Raw genomic sequence first — 21,828 nt, forward strand, 5'->3', positions numbered from 1 at the left:
GCGTCTCGCTTACCGTGGCCGCGCTTTTTCTCTTCTTTCCACCATGGATTTCAGGGGTGTGTGCGTCGTCGATGTTCATCGAAAGGTAGCGACGTGTTCCGCTTGGCGTGGGACAAAGACAAAGAGAGAAAGTGGAAAGGTAGTAGGTAGGGCGAAGTGACAGCGCGAAGGAGAAAGAGAGAGTGAGAGCCGAGCGGAGAGGGTTGAACCGGCGTAGGGGGTTACTCGATGGTCTGAGAGGAGTGCGCAGCAGGCCGAGGGACGGTGTGAGCCGGGGACGGTACCGACGGCGGTGGTAGCGGCGGCGAAACGCGGGTATCGGCGAAGCAGTCACTATGACAACGGTGACAGCCGAGGTGTTAGTGCGCATCCGTGACCACGCCTACGTCACGATGCCGTGACGTCAGAGCGTCGACAGAAGCGACGCCTGCCGCCGACAAGAAATGTGGCGCGCGCGATAGAAGAGAGAGAAACGCGGCCGCCTGTTGCTACTTCACTACACGGAGGGTAGGCAACCCCGTGGTACCTACCCCTTCTTCGTCACTGTTGCCTTCTCCGTCCCGCTCCCTCTCGATCGCTCCGCTCTCGTTTCTCTCTGGCTTCTCTCTCTATGCACCTTGCCCCGAATCGCCAAGAGAGACGGAAAGTGAGAGCCCTCTGTTACAACCACGCTCGGAGATCGACTCTGTCTTCTTTCTTCTCGCGCTCCGTTATTTCCACCCCTTTCCGCGAGCTCGATGCGTCTCGGTCCAACGTTCTATCTTTACCGTGTCTTCTCGCTCCGGCGGTACTCGCGTCTCTTTCTTACGTACTCATCTCGGCCGCGCGACCCTCTTGCTCGAACGTTCGCGCTCGCCACTCTCCCTCCGACGGTTGTGCAGAACCGGCGTTCGCCACCACCGTTCCCGCTACCCTACCACCGATTTCGAGCAACCAACTCCCACGGCTTCCACCTCCTCGTCCCCCTTTCAGCCTTCCGGCGCGGCGGGCACCCTCCCGCGCGTGTTACCAGCCAGCAGCGATCCCCACGGCCACGACCGAGAACCGAGACCGTACGAGAGTCGTCGGCTCTCCGCCAGTCAGCCATCCGACCCGCCGCTACGCCACGCCAGGCCGCGCGCTGCGTGTTTTCGAAAATTGTGTTAAAAAGCCTGTGAAATATAGAGCCTCTTTGCCGTCCCTTAGCCCGTGGTCGCCTCGTATACGCGGCCGAATCCTCTGGTCCACTGGTTCTCTGCCTGTCCGTATCTTCGTTTCGTACGTTTCACACGTTCTGCGAATCGCTCCTCGTGACTTGGTGATTTCTCGTACCAGAGGCGGGAGTGAATAAACTAATTAACGATAAAAGAACGAGTTGAACGAGATAAGGAAATTGTATCGGGAAGAGGGGCCGGTCGTCTAGGTTCGGTCGCATGTTGCTCAAGAAAAGGAGGAAGTAGAAGAGAGCAGGGAGGAGAACGCGGAAGGGGTGACACGTGCGTGCACGCAGTTTACACTCACACAGGCACAGGCGAGACGCACGCACCAGTGACGCGTTCCTGAGAAGAGACTTGTGTGGTGATTCGACATCCTTGTGTTGGCACGTGCTCCCATGCAGCGACCGTAGGACACTCGTTGGTCAGCCACGCATATGGATCATAGGTTAGATATCATTACGTCTATCCGAAATATGTTACCCTGTTAGGAAACCGCGAGACGTTCGGCTCGGGTGGTAGGCAAGATAGGAACGCGATTTGCAATGAATGAACGCGGAAAGGAAAGAGAGAGTGTATGAGAGCGAGAGAGAAAGGCAGTGATGATCGGAGAAAGGAGGAAGAACACGCGAGAAACGAGAGCGCAGACACGCACACGCGATGATCATCCCCGTGGCCGACTCGACGAGTCGGCGAGCGGCGCGTGCTGGTAACCTGTTGCCGCCTCCGAGAACAAAACTCCAAAGCCGGTAATCGGGAGCTTAAGGATATTCCGATATTCCCGCGAAATTGTCTATGGGATGCAATTGTGCGAAACGGGTTTTAGATGTGTCCAATTATTCTGATGCTCGGATCTTGAGAATTTCTTTAAGACAGTAATATTCTGTAACGGCTAACCGTTGTCAGGTTGTCGTTTTCACGAGTTCTTTAGATAGTAGTTTCAGTTCGGGGTCCAAACAGTTAGTCGAAGTAGCATGAATAGCATGGCTCATGAAATCAGAAAAGAATCTTAAAAAGTTTCCCTGGAACATTGCAATGGCTATGTTCTTACAACGCAAAGATGCGTTTCTTCCTCATTTCTTGCGATTCTTCGAGCTCAATTTTTTCCATAGGATTTTATGTACAAAGGTGTAGTGATAAGTCAGTGGAGAGTGATAGCTCAAGTAAATGAAAGTGAACATTCTTACAATAAAATTTCAGGACACAGATTGAAATCGTTTGAACGAAGCAGCTGGAATAGTCTATCAATCTTTGAGCCGATTAATGTAGATTTCTCCGATGTTAGAGTATGATAATATCGTGGAGAAAAAGTTTTTGTTCAGTACACATGGAGCGCTAGAAATTAATGCAATGAAAACAGGATTTAATGGATGCGGAATATATAATTACGTGTCGAACAACAATCTGGTCTACGATCCAAGAGCTCACTGTTTTGAAACAATATACAGCCGCTAAATATGTGCATATGATATTTGTTGTTTCTTGAGACCCCAGACCATTTTCAAACAATACAGTCGCGCACTCGTTCCGTTTTCAAGTGTATATTCACTGTTTTCTACTTTTACATAAATATTGTTATTCTTTTTAAGTTGCGCGTAACGCATGAGAAGCGTTATAAAACGAGCTCTTAGATTTTTGTGAGCGTGTCACACGATTTTACTAACATACTTTTATATTTAATCTTTGATATTGAAAATTACATTTTTCTTCAGTTTAATATCACTTGCGTATTTTATTTTAAGAGAAAGTAAGGCTATTATGTGCTTAAAGTACGCTACTTGTTTCGCAATAATTTAGAAATCGAAATTTCGTTCAGTTTACACAGCGAGTTGGTTGTAAGTAGTATAGGCCATTATTAGTCAGACGCGCCGCAGCGCGTAAGGAGTAGAACTCAACGTATGCCGACGAATTATTTCCTAGCGTACAAAGTTCGTTCATTTCATGTAGTTTTTTAATATAATCTCGTTCTTTTGAGGAAAAGGAAATTACTTTACAATTCTGTAAACGTGCTATATTAGTGTACGATTCATTTTGCTAATGTCCAAGAGCTCATAATTCTCATGCAGCTGTTCAGGTTGGTTAAATTATTTTCACGCACGTCGATGGGACGTACCAATCGATGAATTCGTGAAAACTATTTGACCGGCACTCCTGCGGTCGTAATAACTTTTCCGTACGCGTGTGACATTAACTGGAAAGGTGGGCCGAAGTGGAAGCTGGAATGAGGTTCGAAAGTGGGGTACGTGAAGAAGGGTCGACGCGACGCGACGGGCGAGCGATATACGATATATATCTTCGGACGAGGTTACGTGACCGGAATCCCGAACAGGTTAAAGTTGGATTTGTAACGTATTTTTCCTCCGATGCGGAAATACCTATCGACTGGTGCGACGCGGCGTGTGCACCGGCGCGGCGTTTCGCAATTTTCGTCTCATAGCTACCCGATTGACGTGGATGAAAGCAAAGATTTACGTCGAAAAGGACAGCTCCGTGATGAATATGTATTTATGTATGTAGAGGCTGCACCGTAAGCGTGTTCGGAAAGGTTTTCGTTACCTTTCACGCAATGCGGAGCTGCTTTAAAATTCCCGTGAACCTCGCACGCCTCCCGTCTCGTCCTTATAACAACGCAGAGGAGATTGGCTTTTTCTCTCCGGCTGTCTTTTATTTCGTTTCGTTAATAAACGGAATCCGCGTTTACTTTGCGAAACGGGCGACCGTTCGCATGTTTCCCACCGCGGTGTTTCCGATTTTCTCATTTTTGCGGTTTATACCGTCGCCGACGGCTTTTCATCGATGGCAGAAAAATCTGTTTTCGCCGAAAACGACCCGCGGGTATTTATTTGCCGGACCAGCATTCCTTCGAAAGTTTATTCAGCGGCGCGGTTCTCTCGGCGGTGATGTTGCATTTGTCGCGATGCAACGTGATCCCCGGCAAGATAAATGAAGCTCCGGCTTCCCGGGCTTCCCGGGGGCGAAACGAAACATAGGACACGGGAACATGAAGGGGCGGTCGCAACGGGAAACTCCGACCATCGCTTTTCCCTTCCTTCGGACGTAATCTGAGATGTCATCTGAACAGACAATGTTACGTCGCTCCAGAAATTGCATAAGGAATATCCTTGCCGAAATACATACCGACAATTTGTCAGTTAATTGTTAGTAAATTGCGGTGATCGTTGTGCACCGTCAACTTGGTATCGCGATTCGATCATAAAAATTATCACGAGTCTCCGTATCAAATTTCGTTAATCAGAACTTTCGAAACGAATTTACCTTAAGGGCTTTAATATATTTCTTGTTAGTGGCGCAATCAAAATTAATTAGAACTCGCGTGGTCGTTTTTCTTCGAGCTGGGAACAATAGGGACGAGAGACTTTATAATGTGAATCGAGATCCTGTCGTGCATACAACTTACCAGCGCCGACAGACCGAGGTCAGATACTCTATGTACCTACCTTTGTCCATGTAGAGTATATAAATGGTGTCCTACTCAGGCATAATGCATTACAGCAGGGCGTTGCACTAGCTAGGATACAGGGAGAGAGCAGCGTGCACGTTGCATTGCTGGAGAATGGAGTAGCAGCTATACATACCAGAACTGTACTGAATTATATTCCGTTATGGTTCTACCTCCGTAGGCATTGAGTATCGGAGGGTCTCGGTACTGTAGATACTCAATGTATCCAATACCGAGTACCGCACCCTCCATCTAACTCAAAGAACCTTTGCTGTTGGAGATAATCCACAATATCCAATATTTATTTAAACAATTACAAACTTCTGAATTATTTATGAAAGTCTGACAATCCTTTATTGTTTCATTAAGAAAAGATGTAGTATAATTTAAATTTTTCATCTGAAGTCGTAAATGAAAGTCACTTGGCTTTTCTATTACATACGTCTTTGTTAAAGCATTTAAGCGATTACGAGTATCATACAGCAGGACTGGTATAAAGTACCTGTCGTCAGTATACTATCTAACTCATCTCTTAGAACACTGTCTGCTTTCCTGTCCAATGATCAATAAATTTTTTCAGCCAATGTATTTAATTTCTGTTGCCGTGAACTAACAAAATTGTTTTCTTCTGTTTCAGGTAAGTTGATTACGGGGAATGAGTCGCAGTCGTAGTACGTAAGTTATGCAATTTTATATTACATTATCGCTGTATCCATAATGAGAGATTACGGTAGATCTAAAGAGTGGAAAGTGTTGAACGAAGACGGGGTTGGGGGGGGATGCAATTCACTTTGTAATAAAAATGGAAATTAACACGAAGTACGTGGGTGGAAAACGAGGCTAACCTCAGTCCGCAGCGTGAAGAGGGTAACACGGAAGCTTGAATAAACAAACTCACCCTAACTGCTTGGCTGGCACCCTCTTTGTCGTTCCCATCAGTCTCGAGGCACGGGCCAAAGGACGTTGTTATGATTGCTAATGGAAAACTATCCAATTCAAAGAACAAAGTGAAGTAACGAGTTACTTCGTTCGTCGCTCGACGAACACCGCGCTGTGAAAGATGTAAGGGGGTTTGGGGAACGGGGCGACGAACCCGGAGAGGAAAATGGCACTGTTTGTTAATGCCGGGAACGAGGTCGATGGAAGATCGTCGGTAAACGGAAGTGGTTTCATTTGCCGCGAATAAACGTGATCTTTACAATCGGCTAGATTTTATCTTCTCATAATAGAAGGAACAGAGTGTCAGAATATTATAGAAATTATTATTCTTCGCTCGTTTAAATCATCGATTCATATCAAGCCGAACCTTTCGCCTTCTTCTTTGACACTTTCTACATTAATTACAATACAGTTATAAAATGTGATTATAGACAGATTTTTTTGTATTACAAAATCGATTTTGATAGCTTTACGATGAAACTGTTAAACAATTAGTAGGGGCTTGTTCATATTCGAATACATACATTTGTCCCTTCGGGGAAGTAGTGAACTTTTTAAACTTAAGTCCTCGGTAAGATTTAAATTTCAAAATTTCAATCTGGCTTGCAAATCTGCTCGGCTCCGTCACGCGTGCGCAGATTCATGCTTCCGCCTCTCGTTGGCTGGCAGCAGATTGTAAGTCTTTCTCCTCAGTTTTTTCCTGCATCCTTTTTCAAAACAATTTCAGTTCATAAGATATTGATACGTGCTTTGCACAGTCAATCCTGTAGATAGATCATTTATTTTCTTTCCGTCAAGTGGCGTTTTCATTACAAAAATTATTAATCGAAAATAACAATGTTGTTTGGTGTCTCTAACAATATGATAAGACGAATTTACTTCCTCGGGAAGATACTCGGTCCCAGTAATTTGTCAAGCTTAATTACTTCACGAGACATTGCGATACCGTTCTCGGTGTACTCGAGACAAGAGTACGTTTCTGGCCTACGAGTGTAGCTCGTCAACGGGAAGAAGTCGTGGGTAGGGGATCGGGCGGGTGAAGAAACGCGATGGACGGACGGGGGGGAGTTAGGGGGTAGACAGGACGAGAGGCGATGAACGTGGGGCGAAACTTTTAATTTTTCCTCAAAAAACTTTAGCTGCTCGTTACGTTGTCCCAAGTGCATGGCGCGCTCGCGCGCCCAGCGACGAGGCGAAGTGAAATTAAAATTCATGTGACGCGTCTTTTCTCGGCCTTCTATCCCACGGGGCCCGGAGGGCGTCCTGTGGAACACGGCATCGCTGCCTACCTACCGCGCGCGCGGTTACCACCGCACCGGGGGAAAGAAGGGATGACTAGGAATCGAGGAGGCGAAGGGGATTTAACTGAATTTGCAAATCAAATTTCGTCCCTGGTCTACGAAATTCTGTTGGAGGCGCGACGAAAAGGGACAGGAACGTTCGCCTTCGTGCCAATTATCGTTCCTAAACCGACCTCCTATATTCCGAGTTCATGTGTGCCCGCGGTCGCCTTTAAACTCGACGGTTCCGCGACCAAATTACTATCTTTTTTTCCACGGATCAACGTGCTGACGGAAAAATTTGGCAACGCTAACCGAGTCAACTGCAAAACACTGGCAATTTGACCGTCCAAATTTGATCACAATTCTACATTACACCACTCAATACTTTTTCGTGCAGATATTTTTCTTGTTTCATATTTTTCTAGTGAAATTGTCATTGTAAAAATACATTTTTAAGGATTATATCTTTTATTGATCGGAAACGATATCGCAGCAGCGCAGTTAGGTGTAATCCGGTCACAAATTCGAGTTACTACCGTTGGTAATCAAAGTTTCGATTTTACAATTTGACGGCTGCTGTCAGCCAGTCGATTGTTCGGTTTCGACAATTTTATATCAAACGGTTGCACACCTAGTGTACGATTTTCGTGTCTCAATCATTTATATGACATAGGAGCTTAAAAAGTTTTCAAATTTTTCATATCAGTTTTTGCGAAACAAAATTTTTAGCAAACATGTAGCTATTTCATTGAAACTATTATTCATCGCTGTAAAGTTTTTTATGAAACTATGTGCTAGTGATGTGTGACGTGTTAACGTTTACTTTTAATCAGAGAATGCTTTGCGGAAACATTATCACGTGCAAACACAACGAAGCCCAGTGCAATGTCGTTACATAACATACCTATTTGTCGTACGATGCAAGTCCGCAAATAGTGTACCATCGATTGTGTATGGAAGGGTACCTACGATAGAGGAATATACGGTACGCACGTGACCTCCTTCCATTGTACATTAATATAGAACGCAGTTGTAGTCGGTTGCCCGTAGAACCAAAATTACAGGTTCCACGAATGTTACGCACGGCCGCAGCTAACATACGTTCGGTTTTCCGTTTTCGGTTTTGCGAGTAAATGCTCCCTAAAAACTTTATACGTATACACAGGCACGCGCGTTCCGCGAATTCGTGTTTCGCGCCTCCATCCATTCGATGTTAACCGTTGAAATTCGATGAAATTTCTGAAACGCTCGCCTCCTCGCTTATGCGTCGCGACGTGCGTACACTCTCGTTCATAAGTCGCAGAACACATTATAAGACGTATAACCAAATGAGATGTTTTTAGAATGTAAATGAAACAAATAGGAAATTGTGATGCTTTAATCAACAATTAAAAACTGTGACAAATTTTAATGCTTTGATCTTTCAATTAATCTCTGATGGTTATTAATTTAGAATATTCGTTAGACACTTTGATGAGATTTGAGGAAGTGTCTTGAAACTTATGAACGGAGGTGTACCGACGGTTTTATGACGCCTCTGGAATTTACCGTAAACGCGAATAATTTGTTTCTTTCGATGAAAATACCGTCGAATTTTTGCATTGATGGATGACCGTGTTGTCGATATCGACACGTGTCAACCCGTATCTTTTATTCCCCGGTAGCGGAGGAAAATACCTTTTTCCCGTGTCTTCCAGTTTACCCGAAATCCCAATCGATCAAACTCCTCGGAGCCTCGGAACAACAATTAAATTGCCCGAACTCGTGAACGTGACAACGCCTTCGGAAATTGATCTTTTTAACCGGGTCAGGGGCGGGCGTCCCTCGGAGAAGATCTGACGAGAGAGTTCGTCATCTCAGGGAGGGCGTAAACGGGAACATCTGTTTGGGATTCTACGTATCCGTGGCCGAGGAGCGACGTACCAACCGAGAAGCGAGATTTCGGTGGCTGCGGTAATCCAGGTTGTGTAGAGTTTCTATAAAGCTCCGGAATAGGTTAATCTCGCAGAGCAAGTTTCTCCTCGTAGGTCGGCCTAATCCGAACACCTTAATACCCACCGCGGTAAAGGTCCACCCAGCAAACACACAAACACACCGGGACACGTATACATACCGTGTACACGCGCGAACGTAACAACTATTGCGTGCCAAGAATATAAACGTCGTAGTTAGACCCGGGTTCACGCATGGACGATCGTAAAGTTTCGCGAGACACCGGACGATCCTAAGTCCATCTCGAGTTAACTCCGTAGTCTCGTTCATCGGACACGTATCCCGAGGTCAAAGATGTAACGAAATTCTTCTCAATTCAGTGATTCTTCGTCAGTGCATTAATCTTGAATCCCTTCTCCGTCTCCGAGCTTGCATACAATTTTATAGTAAAAAAAAAACAAGCAAACGGTGCAATTTGTTCGATGCAAGTTGCGTCATTACTCGCGATGATTTTACCCCTTGGCCTAGGCTATTGTCGCAGGTTTCTACCTCGTCCAGTTAAGCGACTGCTTTGCTACCTTTGAAATCTTGTCTGATGGCCTTTCAGTTATTTCCGTTCCGAGGCCCGGGTGACTTTTTGCTGAAATAAGTTCCTCGTCACTTGCAGCGACAAAAGGCCGGGTTTTGAAAAGCCCCGTCCGAGGTATTAAAACCCGGGGGGAGGGGGGGGGGGTTTGTGGGGTACAAAATTGAAAATGTACGCCGACGAGGCGGTCGAGGCGCGCGGAACCGGAGCGGAGCGGGCGAGCGAGCGATTGAACCGATCTCACACCCTCGCACACCCCCCCGACCCGACCCGCCCCTCCGCTTCGGCGTCACTCACTGTTTCCAATCCCATTAGCGGCACGGTGATTCGTGAATAGGCGCGAAAATACGCAGCTTTTAATCAACGGGACTGACTATCATCGACTGCCTCGATCAAAACGTCCTACGAATTTTCGCGCACACATATATTAATATTCTTTTTTTTGTGACCGCTAATGAAACATCGGAAATAAGTAGCCCCGTTCATGTCGCGGTTAAGTACTCGTTATATGCTTGAGTACTCGCGCCAGTGATTGAAGCGGATGGAAGATTTGAAACATCGCGGAAGGTTATCGCTGTTAAACGTCGATTACGCTGTATTAAGAACTGAATATGCAAGAGGGGACGATTTAGCAGTACTATTTGAAACGCGTGTCTATTAATTGAGGTGAGCAGTTACAGAGTTTTATGTAAGAAGTTTCTAACTACCGTTTAATTTAATAGTACTTGGAGGAGTTTGTGCATAAAGCCTTTCGTTTATAACGTCCCGCTTAAACTGCGAGACTTTAAGTCGTGCTCCTCTGGTTTCTGCCTTTGCAATTTCGTACATCCAAATCGTATATCGCCGGTATAAAATTTCTGTACCGTTGCTACATTTTTAATCGAATTTAACGAACCCCGAAGAATCGTTCCTTATCGGTAGAATTGCCGGAACCGGTAAATATATCTTGTTTATATTTCCCTGGCTAATAGGCGAATTGGTTTATTCCCTTCTAAACAAGATTCTCGGTAGTTGTTGTTGCTCGAACGATACGCATCGCTCCCCGGGGTGTCGTGCTCGACAAAATACTCCGTTTTGCGGTCAACGCACCGCGCGCTTTGAACGTTTCGACGCCGTGCCGCAAACACGAATTCATTGAGCTTTCACAGCGGAATAAAGTATCGAGAGAGGGAGAGGGAGAGAACAAAAAAAAAAATAAAAATGCGGGCGCAAACGTGCGCGAAGAAGGAAGTGGTGCACGTATACATCCTGCTAAAGTGACATTATTGTGATATAAATTGAGATATAGCGTGGATCCGGGAAAGAGGTGTGCGAGGATGCTGACGAAGAAGGTTGAAGGATCAGCCGAAGCTGTTAGTCTTGATTATGGTCGGCAGTCGTCCTGAATCCCTCGTAGCGTCGACAATCCGAGGGGAAGACGCATGGTACTCCACCCGTCATGAACCTTGCCATTGGCGTATACTAATTCATACAAATATTGTTCTTTGTTAAAGAACCTCTTCACGTTGCTAATCTCGTTCGATATGAAATCTCAGACTATCGTGTACTAAAATTAGCATACAAACGCAATGAAAATACAAGTTTACTTATTAGATCTTTAAATGATCATTTGTCTGGTCCGTTAAGGAAAATAGTAGATTCGAGTATGAACTAATTGCGGAACATTGGTAAAGAAGAGTTCTCTTTGTAACGGGATCAAAGTTGGTACCTTTTATTGAGGCAACTGAATTGAGTGTGCCATAAAGGATCAGGCCACGGAGCAGTTTAACGGTACCAGCATACTCCCGGTCTCATCGCTCTCCGTAGCCATCTTCTCTCGGTACTTCGGAAGAAGCTTTATTGAAGTCCAGTCAATCTCTGTCGCCCGTAGTTTCCGATTTGGGGCGAGCCAAGCTGGCCTTTGAGTCCGTAAGCGGAATCGGTCGAGTCGAGCTGCAGGGACGGGGCGAGACGATCGGCTTTCTATATAAACTTGAAAGACAAATGGCGCGAGGTTGTTCGCCCGACGCCAAAGGCGCAAGTGCCGGCAGCAGGTGTATCGTTGGAACATATGTATGTGTACATGTATATATGTATGTATAGGTACACTGGCAGCGAATGGACCTTGTCGGTAATTAAAAGGTCTCCCTTAGAAAACTTCGCTACCCTTGCGGCTTAGAATCTCCGGAACTTCTTTCCAACTCTTCCCGCCCCGGCGGAGTTCTACTCGCAAATTACGATAAATAGTTTCATAACAGTGGTCCGTTGATAACGACGATAAAGAAATTTATGGCCCCATATTTTTACCGCGGAACCAGTTTTTGTGGGGGGCTAACAGACTTTCAGAATACCGGTATCTTGGTAAAATAAAACAGCGATAAAACGACGGTTTCGATACTCTTTAATACAAGCAAGGGTGCATGGATTCTAAAAGTATTCTTCCGAAACGTCGAAGGGATTAAGCGCCGTTTTTACGGTTCGCCGGAGGTAGCATTGCGAACTTTTTTTCTTCTCAACTTTATACTCTCTATTGGGAAGCAATAAATTACGAATTACTCGATTAGACAAGGACGTCTAATTAATAGATAGCAAAAGAAAATAACAGTATTGATTGTGAAACACATCAATTTTACTGATTAATCGTTGCAACTGTACTAACATTTCTCTTGGTTTTTCTCACACCTTCGTTCTATAATAACACACAGCTAGTGGAACGAACTTGCCGATTTTCCTTGTAGCTCGAAATATACGCGTAGCTTCGAAATGAGTTTGCAAGAATCTCCGTGGAGTTGTTCGCCGTAGGTGAAATATGATGCAACCAATAGAAGGAGGCATTAGAGGCGTGCGTTCAACAAGCGATCTCGTTAGGACGGCGCGCGGCGTTTTTGCACGGCGGAAGTAACGAGTCCACGAAGTCTCCAAAGAAAATCTTTGACGCACGAACCGCCCTTACAACATCCTACGAGTTACCGAAAACTTCGATCCGTTCGGGTTGCGCGCCTCGCGTTTTTCTACCTCTGCCTCGCCGGCGTAAACCCTTCTGGCTTCTTCCGTTTCATTCTTCCCCCCATTCTCTGTCTCGTTAAGGTCCCATTTCTCAAAGCTGAGACCGGGCGAAAGCGAGCGAGATTCCGCGCGAGCAACTGGCCCATACGAGGTTGCGGAAACTACTAAAAAGTTTCGTCGTCCAAGTTTCCATAGGAGTTACACCGTTAGGTACGTCTCCCGTCCGCGTATCCTCGATTTCATCCTATACCACTGACGCACGCGAACGAACCGAGGAACAGACAGATTTTTTTTTCTTCTCCTTCCGATCTCGAACGATCCCAGTCGATATTCGACGGTTTCAGCAGTTTTGACGGTTAGGGGGAACAGCCAGTGGTGTCCCTCTCGTCTATCGGATGGCTCCGGGTGCTCGGTACTACCTACCTTTCCGAAGGAATTTTCCTGTTCCGAGGTGGCAGGCCAGGAAACGAAGGACGGAGATTTCGAGTCTCCGAGGATTATGAATCTCCCCCGCCGCGTCCGACGTCATGCAAGCGAACGAAGTAACTCGCCGGAGAAGAGAAATGCGGAAAAGCGCAATCCAAGGTGAACGAAAGAACTCCGGGGAAATCGATCACTGGACTTTCAGTAGTTAATTAAACTCCGAGTTATTAAATCCGTTAAACTTGTACCCACGCTCTTGCCAGTTTTCCGCTCTTCCCTTGGTAGATACAATCGTGATTACCTCGTATCCTACATTCTTCACGCATTCTCCTCGTTCTTCACTTGCGTTATATAAATACTTGATTCTCTTTTACGTAAGAAACAATTTTCAACGAACTGAGTAGACTTAAATTGAAATTCACGCTAAATTAGACTTCGGTTTGTCAGCCCGGCGATGCAAATATAGGAATTAAGGTGTGAAATTAGACGAAAAAAACGGAGGATCAAAGCGCGACAGGGGATTTTATTGTTAGCCAGATATTACTCTGTTTTGCACGAAAATCCTATCGCGAAAGATTCATTGAGGCAATACTCGCACCTGTGTTCCGGGAACGCGGAGCTCCTCCGCAATCGCGATTGGCGTGGGAGGATTTACGATCTTACGCCCCAAGTCAGATTAGACTGCTGTGGTGCGGCGTGTACCGCGCGTTCTCAAGGAGCTTGCTCTCCGCGCAGGAGCTTTCAAAGCGGAGCGGCCGCCTTTAAAATGCCCTCTTTTATTCGAGAGGAGAGGGCGGGTAGCGAGCTCGATAAAGCGGCCTTAAAAGACGCCTGCCTGCGGTGCTGAACGCGCACAACAGAACCCATAGTCTTATACCGACCAACTGATTCCGCCAAACCGAGATGGGATTGCGCCCGCTTTATTCCCTCATGAGGACTGGTGCGAAATTTCTTCCTACCGATGTTCTACGCTATTCGTAGACACAACAGAAATTTTCAATTCTCGATTTAATAATTAATACAGGCATACATCGTTGTTTACTCTTCGAATCTACTTTTACGATTTTCGATTCGATAATCGCTTAATCATTTCCCATAGGAACCCAGTGTTTTCTCGTAAATCATTAGAGAACCCCTATTAAAGTTTGAACAATCGTTTGCAATGTTTATCTTTCGTTCGCCGCGCGACGCAGCGTCATTATTGACGAATCGAGAGGGATAAGGGGTCTCGGCGACGGTAAAGTGAAAATGGGCATGATCCATCTACGAAACATGCAGTCATAAACGTGCACGCCGTAGGTACTCATGCGCGCGTGTACGCCGGCAGATAAACCGCTGAGTCAAGCTGTTTGACTTGCACATTTCTAGCGCTGGTTGCCACCGCGCCACCCCCAACGCCGCTGGGGGTTATAAACGGGCGTTTTAGAGCTCCCTTAAAATTGGACTGTGGGGAATGAACGTCGTCTTTCCCCCTATTTTCTGACCTTCCTCTTCTCCACGGCCTGGCAATGCGACCCTGTTTTCACGTTGCACCTACTCCACTTCGGCTTCGCGTTTGATGCAATGCGGCAATCTCCCTCCGACGGTTTATAAAATTTTTTTTTGCTTGCATTATTATAATACTAGACCGAATACTTTAGATCTTTTATGTAGTAGAATTTAATCGTTCTCGAAGTAAATCAATTGAAGTTATAAAATTCATATAAGGAAATATACAGTTGGATCTTTTTATACAGTCGAGATACTCTTTTCTGTGCCACGGAGCGCATAAAAGCCGAGCAAACGAGAGGGGAGCGAGCAAGTAACGGGTCGGGATATCACGGGAGCATAGATACGATTCTTGGATTGAAAAAAATAAGCAAAGCCGCGTATAAACGAGCGGCGGTAGCGGCAGGATTGTTCTCTTCTGGCGACACCCACGGCGAGACCGCAATACTCGTAAAGAAGATCCGAGATGCCGGTACCATTGCCGAGGATGTCGAGCTCTTCTCGGAACTGGCTCTTCCCCTCTTTGTGCATTTGAACCATGCTAGGTAAAAACTTCCGCCACGGATAATACATCCGCGCGCTGTCACTGTTTTGTTAAACCTCCTCCGGTCTTATTTGTTTCTCGTTTACGTTCACGTTGCCCAGACTTTATTCCGGACGTATGGAAATCGTCGAATCAACATGCGTGAACACAGCGCGGCACGCGATTTTTAAGCCGGATATCGCGCCTGCCGGACGGATAAATATCCGCGTAATAATGTTAATGGAAGCAGTGTTTGATCGTCGCGTATCGGCACCAGAACAGAAAGTTGTGCGGTGGGATTAATGGGATAAGGGGGTACTCGGCGATATTGCCAGTGAGTTCCGACTAATATTATATAGGACGAGTTATAACGTCGAGTTTGCAATTAATTGATTAATATTTTTTTTCAAACATATTTGGTACATGTGTCTAAGTTATAAATGCGTACTCGGCTCTCTCTGAAATTTTCCGCCCGGCTCTTTTACCGGGACTACGAACAAACTTCTCTGCTATTAATCAGCTTACAGGTATCGCATAAACCGTCGTAACTTCTCTCACGTAGTTACAATATTTCATCCGCAGCCTACATTCCCGAATATCTATGAGTGCGAGGCACTTACATCCTGAAATCAAGTTCGGGGGTAGGGAGGGATAGGAGGAATAGCTCTTGGGGAAGATATTTTTATCGGGAATATAACTTTGCAGGTGCTTGCGTATTCATAGAGATGAAACGGGTCACGCAGCTTTATTAAAAGAATCTCTTGATAAGCTACAGAAATTCGTTTCGTCCGCGATTAGGTCTCCTGAAGACATGTTGGCTACGAGTGCATAAGAAAATTCAATTCATATGATTGTTGTACTCAATTGATTTTTTAAAAGAAGGCGAACTAAATCTTAAATATATTATAAAATTAAGCAGATGCAATGTTTATAATGAATTTATTCATAATTCAGTACTATTATTGTTTACTATGTACAAAAAAGAATGATCGTGCTTATAAATTTTCAAAATTCTGATTTTGCTTTACAGCATAATTTAGCGTAACAAATAGTTTTATGATCACATAAAATGGTTTGGCTAACTTCATAAACATAAAAGATCGAAGAAAAATCAGAAGTAGTGCTCGGAACGGAATGGTTCTCAAAACTGACTATATTTCGGTGATATTGTCCGTGTGTGAAAGAGAGTGAATCCGCCATCGGAGGCGAGCACATCCTATCTTCGCGGAGACCTCCTTTTATGCGGGAAGTAAGCTAGAAATATCCTCAGTTTTATCATTTCAGAGCTGGTGTTCATTTTATACGTCCTCTTTCTATATCTACGCTCTCTCTCCGGGTGCCCAGTTCCCTTAGTCTCTTTACGAACCGCGGCAATGAGTCGTAGCCTGAGAGCTTCTCCCTGGACGAAGCCCACGCACGATAGTGTTTGTAGCCTTTCTCCTCGTCGCTCGAGTTTCCGTTCCGTCGTCGAGTGCGCGATCGCTTTCGCTCTCTCCCGTATTCCCATCCGCTTCTTATTTCATCGCCTCCTCGCTCTTCACTGTCCTTCGCTTTGCAATAAGTAAATGTAACGCGTCCCCACGACGCTTCAATTCCCGAGGCCAATTCGGTCTACGGACATTAACATTTTTCGCATCCCCGAGATGAATTAAACTTATTCAGGTTGATTAGTTAGAAAGTGCATTTTGAGTCTCAAGACAGCGTTCTCCGTGCGAATTACGGTTGGAGGGCTGACTGTGGAAACGGCGTTATTTTGTCGTTGGAGGGAAACCATGAAACTGGGAAAATAAAGCCCGAGCCTTGTAGCAGACAGACGGACGGATAGATGCCTGGACCGAAAGTGAATAGAAGCGCGATACGAATTGCTATGCCTCCGGAGAGGCAGACACTCCTATCGTCATTGTTAGACGGAACTGCAATTTTGGTACACAAAGAAGCATGCAGATGAATCTAACGGAGACGACTTCGCGTCGCGTTAGCGGCGCTCGCGTTGCGCATTAATTCGAAATGAGATTACTTAGGTACGTAAGAGGGCCGTCTCTCCCAAGCTCCGGCACTGTTAACTTAAATTGACTATCGTTCTCGAAATAATAGCAATGTCTTTGTCGCCTTTGCACAGGACTTGCCATGCCGTCTCCTCATCAGCTCCACCGTCAGGCGCCGCGTCGCCATCGCAGGCGCCGGTTCTTCTCTCTCTCTCTCTCTCTCTCTGTAGGACTTGTCTTCGGTCTCACCCTGGCCTCCCCCTCCGCTATCCTTTCTTTCCCTTGCCTTTGATGGTAGAACGGGCAACTTCCCAACGTCTGGAATTGTATCCCGCCTTCAAATTAACAATTACATTGTTTTAAAAAGCCAAGCGCGCCCGGCTTAAGAGCTCTTTTTACCTACCCTCGCCCCGGCCCGTCCCGTTTCCACGCAAAACGGGAAACTCCCGAAACGTCGGATGCCGCCGCACCGGCAGAGAAATCGCGGTGGTAGGGGCGAGACAGGCTAAAAAACTCTTCCAATTATTTGCTGCACTAACGCACTCGCGAAACTTTTAGTTTTTAATCTGACGGCCTCAGCGTAATTGGTTGGAAATGGAAAAAAGAAAGAATGTGATCCCCGTCGGTCTCTCCTCGCCGCGCTGCGCCCGGACCGGCACGCGCTATTCCTTCTACCTCCCACCCAACCTCCACCCCTCTCCTCCCATGTTCTATTGGAATGTTCTGAATTAAGCAATAGCCTTGAGACCTTTACAAGATATCTTTTGAGTGAAAACTGGACCCTTTCTCTCTTTTCTGTTCCGAGCTTGATGGAATTTTTTTCATATCGTCCGCTGAATCTGATTCACGAGAAATATGCTTCGTAGATAAAATCATTTGACTGATTTCGAAACGACGCAATAACGGATTCCCTGAGATCAAAGTGAGATTTACCGTTTTCGATTTTAAACATCCATTTAACTCCTGTCCTTAGATCCGTTCATCAGGAACGCTCGTTCGAGGAACGATCGGTCATCCCGTTTCGTGTGTCCGTTCGATCCGATTCACGAAAATCTCGACTGCTCAAAGCAGTGCCGCGCCTTAAGTCGATTTCAGGGAAAATTTGATCGGCCGTCATTCTGGTTAACGGAAACCGTTAGCCGGTATCAAGCGGATCCTCTAAACCAATTTGTGCCTCCCCTCGGAAAACGGTTCGCCACGCAGCTGTTGGTAGACATTATCGTTCGGGAAACCCTCTCCCTTTCTCTCTCTGTCCATTTCTCTCCGACGCGAGTCGCGCACAAATCAAATGGCGGCCGGTAGCGCGTAGTCAGAACATAGGCGTTCGGGGCTTTTTCTTTGATGCCCTTTCGAGTTCTCAGTACGATGGAAAGCAGTCGAGTGAGAGACTGCAAGCATCCCCTTGGCCCAAGGGGTGGTGAAGCGAAGGGGGCCAACGTAGAAAGCTATGCGATGCCTCGACGCCTTGGCCCACACAAAGGTTCCTCTCTCGCGTTATTGGCAGACCGCTTTACCACGTCACCCTCCAACACTATTCCGAACGTGTTACGTCGAATATTCCGGCGTACAACGCTGCGCTGGCTCGCTAGATTTTCTTTCGCCCTCCCACGGACGGGGATAGACGGACGAAGAGGGATCCGTCACGTTGCTCGTGAAAGCCGATATCTTCCGTGTAACCTTCGTAAAGTTGAAGCAAACTCCGGCGTTGCCAGAATTTTGATGACATATGGAGGGCTTCGGGATCAATCGATTCTGGGCTCGGCCGCGCTTCGAACAATGCCCAGTACAGATTAATCCCGTGTCTTCAATAAGCTTGTCTCCTTCGAGTCTGAAACTGTGCTTCCTTTGATAAACTGGAATCGTGGCCTCGAGTAAAATTGAGGGATGAAATTTAAATGAATATTATTAGTGTCACTCGGGTTCACTTTAATACGTGATTTGCAAATAGAAATTGGCTTCGTTTGTCAGGCACGTGTTGAGACGTTTCTCAAAATGCGTTTGTTACTACACTTGGCCATGACAAAAGTCTTTGTCGTGGAACATGAAATGGGACTCATGAATATCTCGATTTACGTGAAAATTCAATTCTACGCGGTAAAACCTTTGTAAGCTTACACCGCGAGTCAATCTAATCTAAATACAATTCGAAACAGACACGACTCTTGTATATGACGTTTCTCGGGGTTCAATTTTTCTTTGAGATTCAGACTTCGCCTCGGACGTAAGACGCAGAAAATGTTTCGGTTACGCGTATAAAAGGGTTCCTTAACGATCGCAGATCAAACGATCCAATGCATTACAAAATATTATGCGCGCACGTTGAAATTTATCATCGAGAATTACCGGTATTGTGTACGTATTAATAAATTGTATTCAGCATACTGAGAAGGTACTAACGTGATTATGCGCCGATATTGCATTTACTTAATGCGTACAATATTTCACTGTAATATTTTATTTCTTTCGGTAATCATGCATTATTGTGGATATTAATTATTGAAACATTCTCTTCGATATTTAATTTATCGATTCCGTAAGTAAATTTCATCAAACATTTATTGAACGAAAGATTACAATAAAATATGTACAACGATTGTTGCATGTTTTAAAATAATAATCCGTTAAAATTGTACATCTGACGATGCATAAATCTGAACAATAGTAACTTGTAAAAACCAAATATAACATTTCTATCAATGAATGGATCAAAAGAAGAGAATACAAAAAAGATACATACTAATAGTAAAACTGTGTATATTTTTTTTACAATAAAATGATCCGATTTTATATATTTTTGTATCGCAATACGCGGTCCATTATAGTATTCACGGTTCTGGAAGGTCGCCTGATTATTATTAGCATTATTAGATACGATAATGGCGGTCGTTCTCCCAGGAATATCTTGCCGCATCAAAATTCGTCATAACTCCCACGTAACGAGATACTTATCGTTAAGGGCTGCTTCAAATTGCTGCTCATTGTCCTGCCCTTATCTTCTCCCAATTGCGACGTATGCTTCGGCCGTGAAATATCGTGAAAACAACCCCTGAATAATTCATCGGTAAATCGTTATAATACGTGGACAAATGTTATTCAATAACGCCCCATTGATTCGATACAGCCGTATCATATAATTAATAACAGCTAACGTCAAATAAAATTGACAATTGTATCGCCACACGTGGTGTACGTGAAATAACAGTATAATATTTTTGAACATAATATCTTCGCTCGTACGTGTGTGTGTGTTATTATTATCACAGGAATAAATGAGACGATTTATGATAAAAATTTACTGTCTACGAGCTGTGAACGAGAGCTCGCCGATGCGACCTCGTTAGGCAATTTGAAGCCGATTCAAAGGGGTTCGATCAGTCGCAGTCGCCCGATTATATAATCCGTCAATGATTACACGCTTGTTGCCGGGCTCGGATGTGTTCTACGCGGACGCTCGGTCGAGACGGCAGAGCAGTTTTTAGGTCGGCGAGTTACGAAATACATGGCGATGTTCGTGTGTACACAGATTTAATTACATATCTTATAAGCGTGTACGCGTCCGGCTGGGTGTAAGCATTATCCTTGGGGGTACGGTCACTACGGTGCTCCGTAGGATACCGCAGCGGTGGACGACGAGCGCAGTGCGCGGTTTGTGCAAGAGACACGCCTCTGAATGGCGTATAATTAAGTCACAACATCGATGTGCTTCCACCATCCCCGGCCGCCTCCCCCGTGGTCCCGTGGGAAGGACGAGCAAGAACAAACACTGCTAAATGAACGCAGTTTCTCTCGTTACCGCTCGCTCGGCCTACGGGCTCGCAGCGCCTTTCACAGTTACCGTACACTCTATTACCACCTGTCAACGGCGATCCAGCCCTGGCTGCTGATTATGACTTCCCGGCGAGGTAAACGAAAATAACAATTACACCTTTTTCAACTTGCTCGTCAACGCGCGAATCTTTTCCCCACATCGTATGCGATTCTTAAGATACTTTCCGAAAGAAAAATGTGAAGGATTGTTTTATTTAAAAATAATCAGACACGCGAGATTTTCATGTTAATTTGCAAATAGAATATTTGACAGAAACGGTGAAATTTTTAGAGGCACCAATTTTACGTTGGGTCGGATGAATTCTCTGGAATAATGGTAGACGCTGTTGAAATATAGATTTTACAAATGCGCTCCGAAAAACACTTGGTGTGGTGTGGTCGGAATTCTTGATTACTTCCCCTTTCTCCTACCTCGTTGATTCAACGTGCATAAGATAATGATAACAAAATACAGACGGTTATGCGGTACGAACACTGTTTCTCTACGTGAGCATCAGCCCCGCTAATTTTTTAAATGTTGATAAACCCTCCCGCGAAATACCGTTACTAAAAAATGTTTATAATCAACGTTTCATTCTTCATTTGTCCTATTTTTTATTTACGCATCGCATGATTGTAGGAAAGGATTGAAGTGAACCCGATATCAATCGGACAATTCGGGAAGCGTATTACGGAGACGAACGGGGGACGAGCGTAACGGAAACTTGTTTTCCGTTCTTTCGATAAGTAAATTTTGTTAAGCACAGGCCGCCGGGGCTTTCGTGAAAATGCTGAACGGATCTGTGAATGGCTTTTCATTAAGGACTGATTCATTCTTCATTTTTTTCTTCCTCCTCTCGCTGTGACCGTTTCCGGATAAATTACTGAGTCCCCGGCGCTTCGTTACCCTCGAGCCCCTCACGGACAATTTACCTCCGCGGCATCTATCACTTCTGTTCGCGAAAACCTTCCGTTCCTTTTTTGTTCCGATACAAACTTTTCGAGGGAGGATGCTCCTGGGCGGATTGGCTTCCTTCTTCAGCGAAGACAGCCCTTTCGACACTTCTCTCTGTCTCATTCTTTCACCCTTCATGTACATTTTCTATTATCTTCTGCGTCCTGTCCTATTATAGATTAGATTTTTTTTTTCTTTTATCAAAGGCAATCAGATTCTTGTCTGACAATCTGAACATCAATTGTTCTCTAAAACCATCGTACAGTTTT

General features: G+C 45.2%; 1 protein-coding gene across 7 annotated transcripts in view; it reads left to right on the top strand.

Moving 5' to 3' along the window:
• The window catches only part of bru3 (CUGBP Elav-like family member bruno 3), a 547,126-nt gene that overhangs the window by 344,880 nt on the left and 180,418 nt on the right, over positions 1-21,828 (top strand). Inside the window, exon 1 of one of the 7 annotated variants that reach the window (XM_018027379.2) lies at positions 1,041-1,641. The exons of 5 other annotated variants lie outside the window; for them this stretch is intronic. The gene's annotated coding sequence lies outside the window, so the exon portion shown is untranslated. Of the gene's footprint in view, positions 1-1,040; positions 1,642-21,828 lie in introns of those variants that run through there. One more of the 7 variants, XM_018027382.2, reaches the window with a different exon arrangement.

The sequence above is a fragment of the Ceratina calcarata genome, unplaced genomic scaffold, assembly GCF_001652005.2.
Source record: "Ceratina calcarata isolate Rehan_Ccalc_2016 unplaced genomic scaffold, ASM165200v1 scaffold422.2, whole genome shotgun sequence".
Classification (NCBI taxonomy): domain Eukaryota; kingdom Metazoa; phylum Arthropoda; class Insecta; order Hymenoptera; family Apidae; genus Ceratina; species Ceratina calcarata.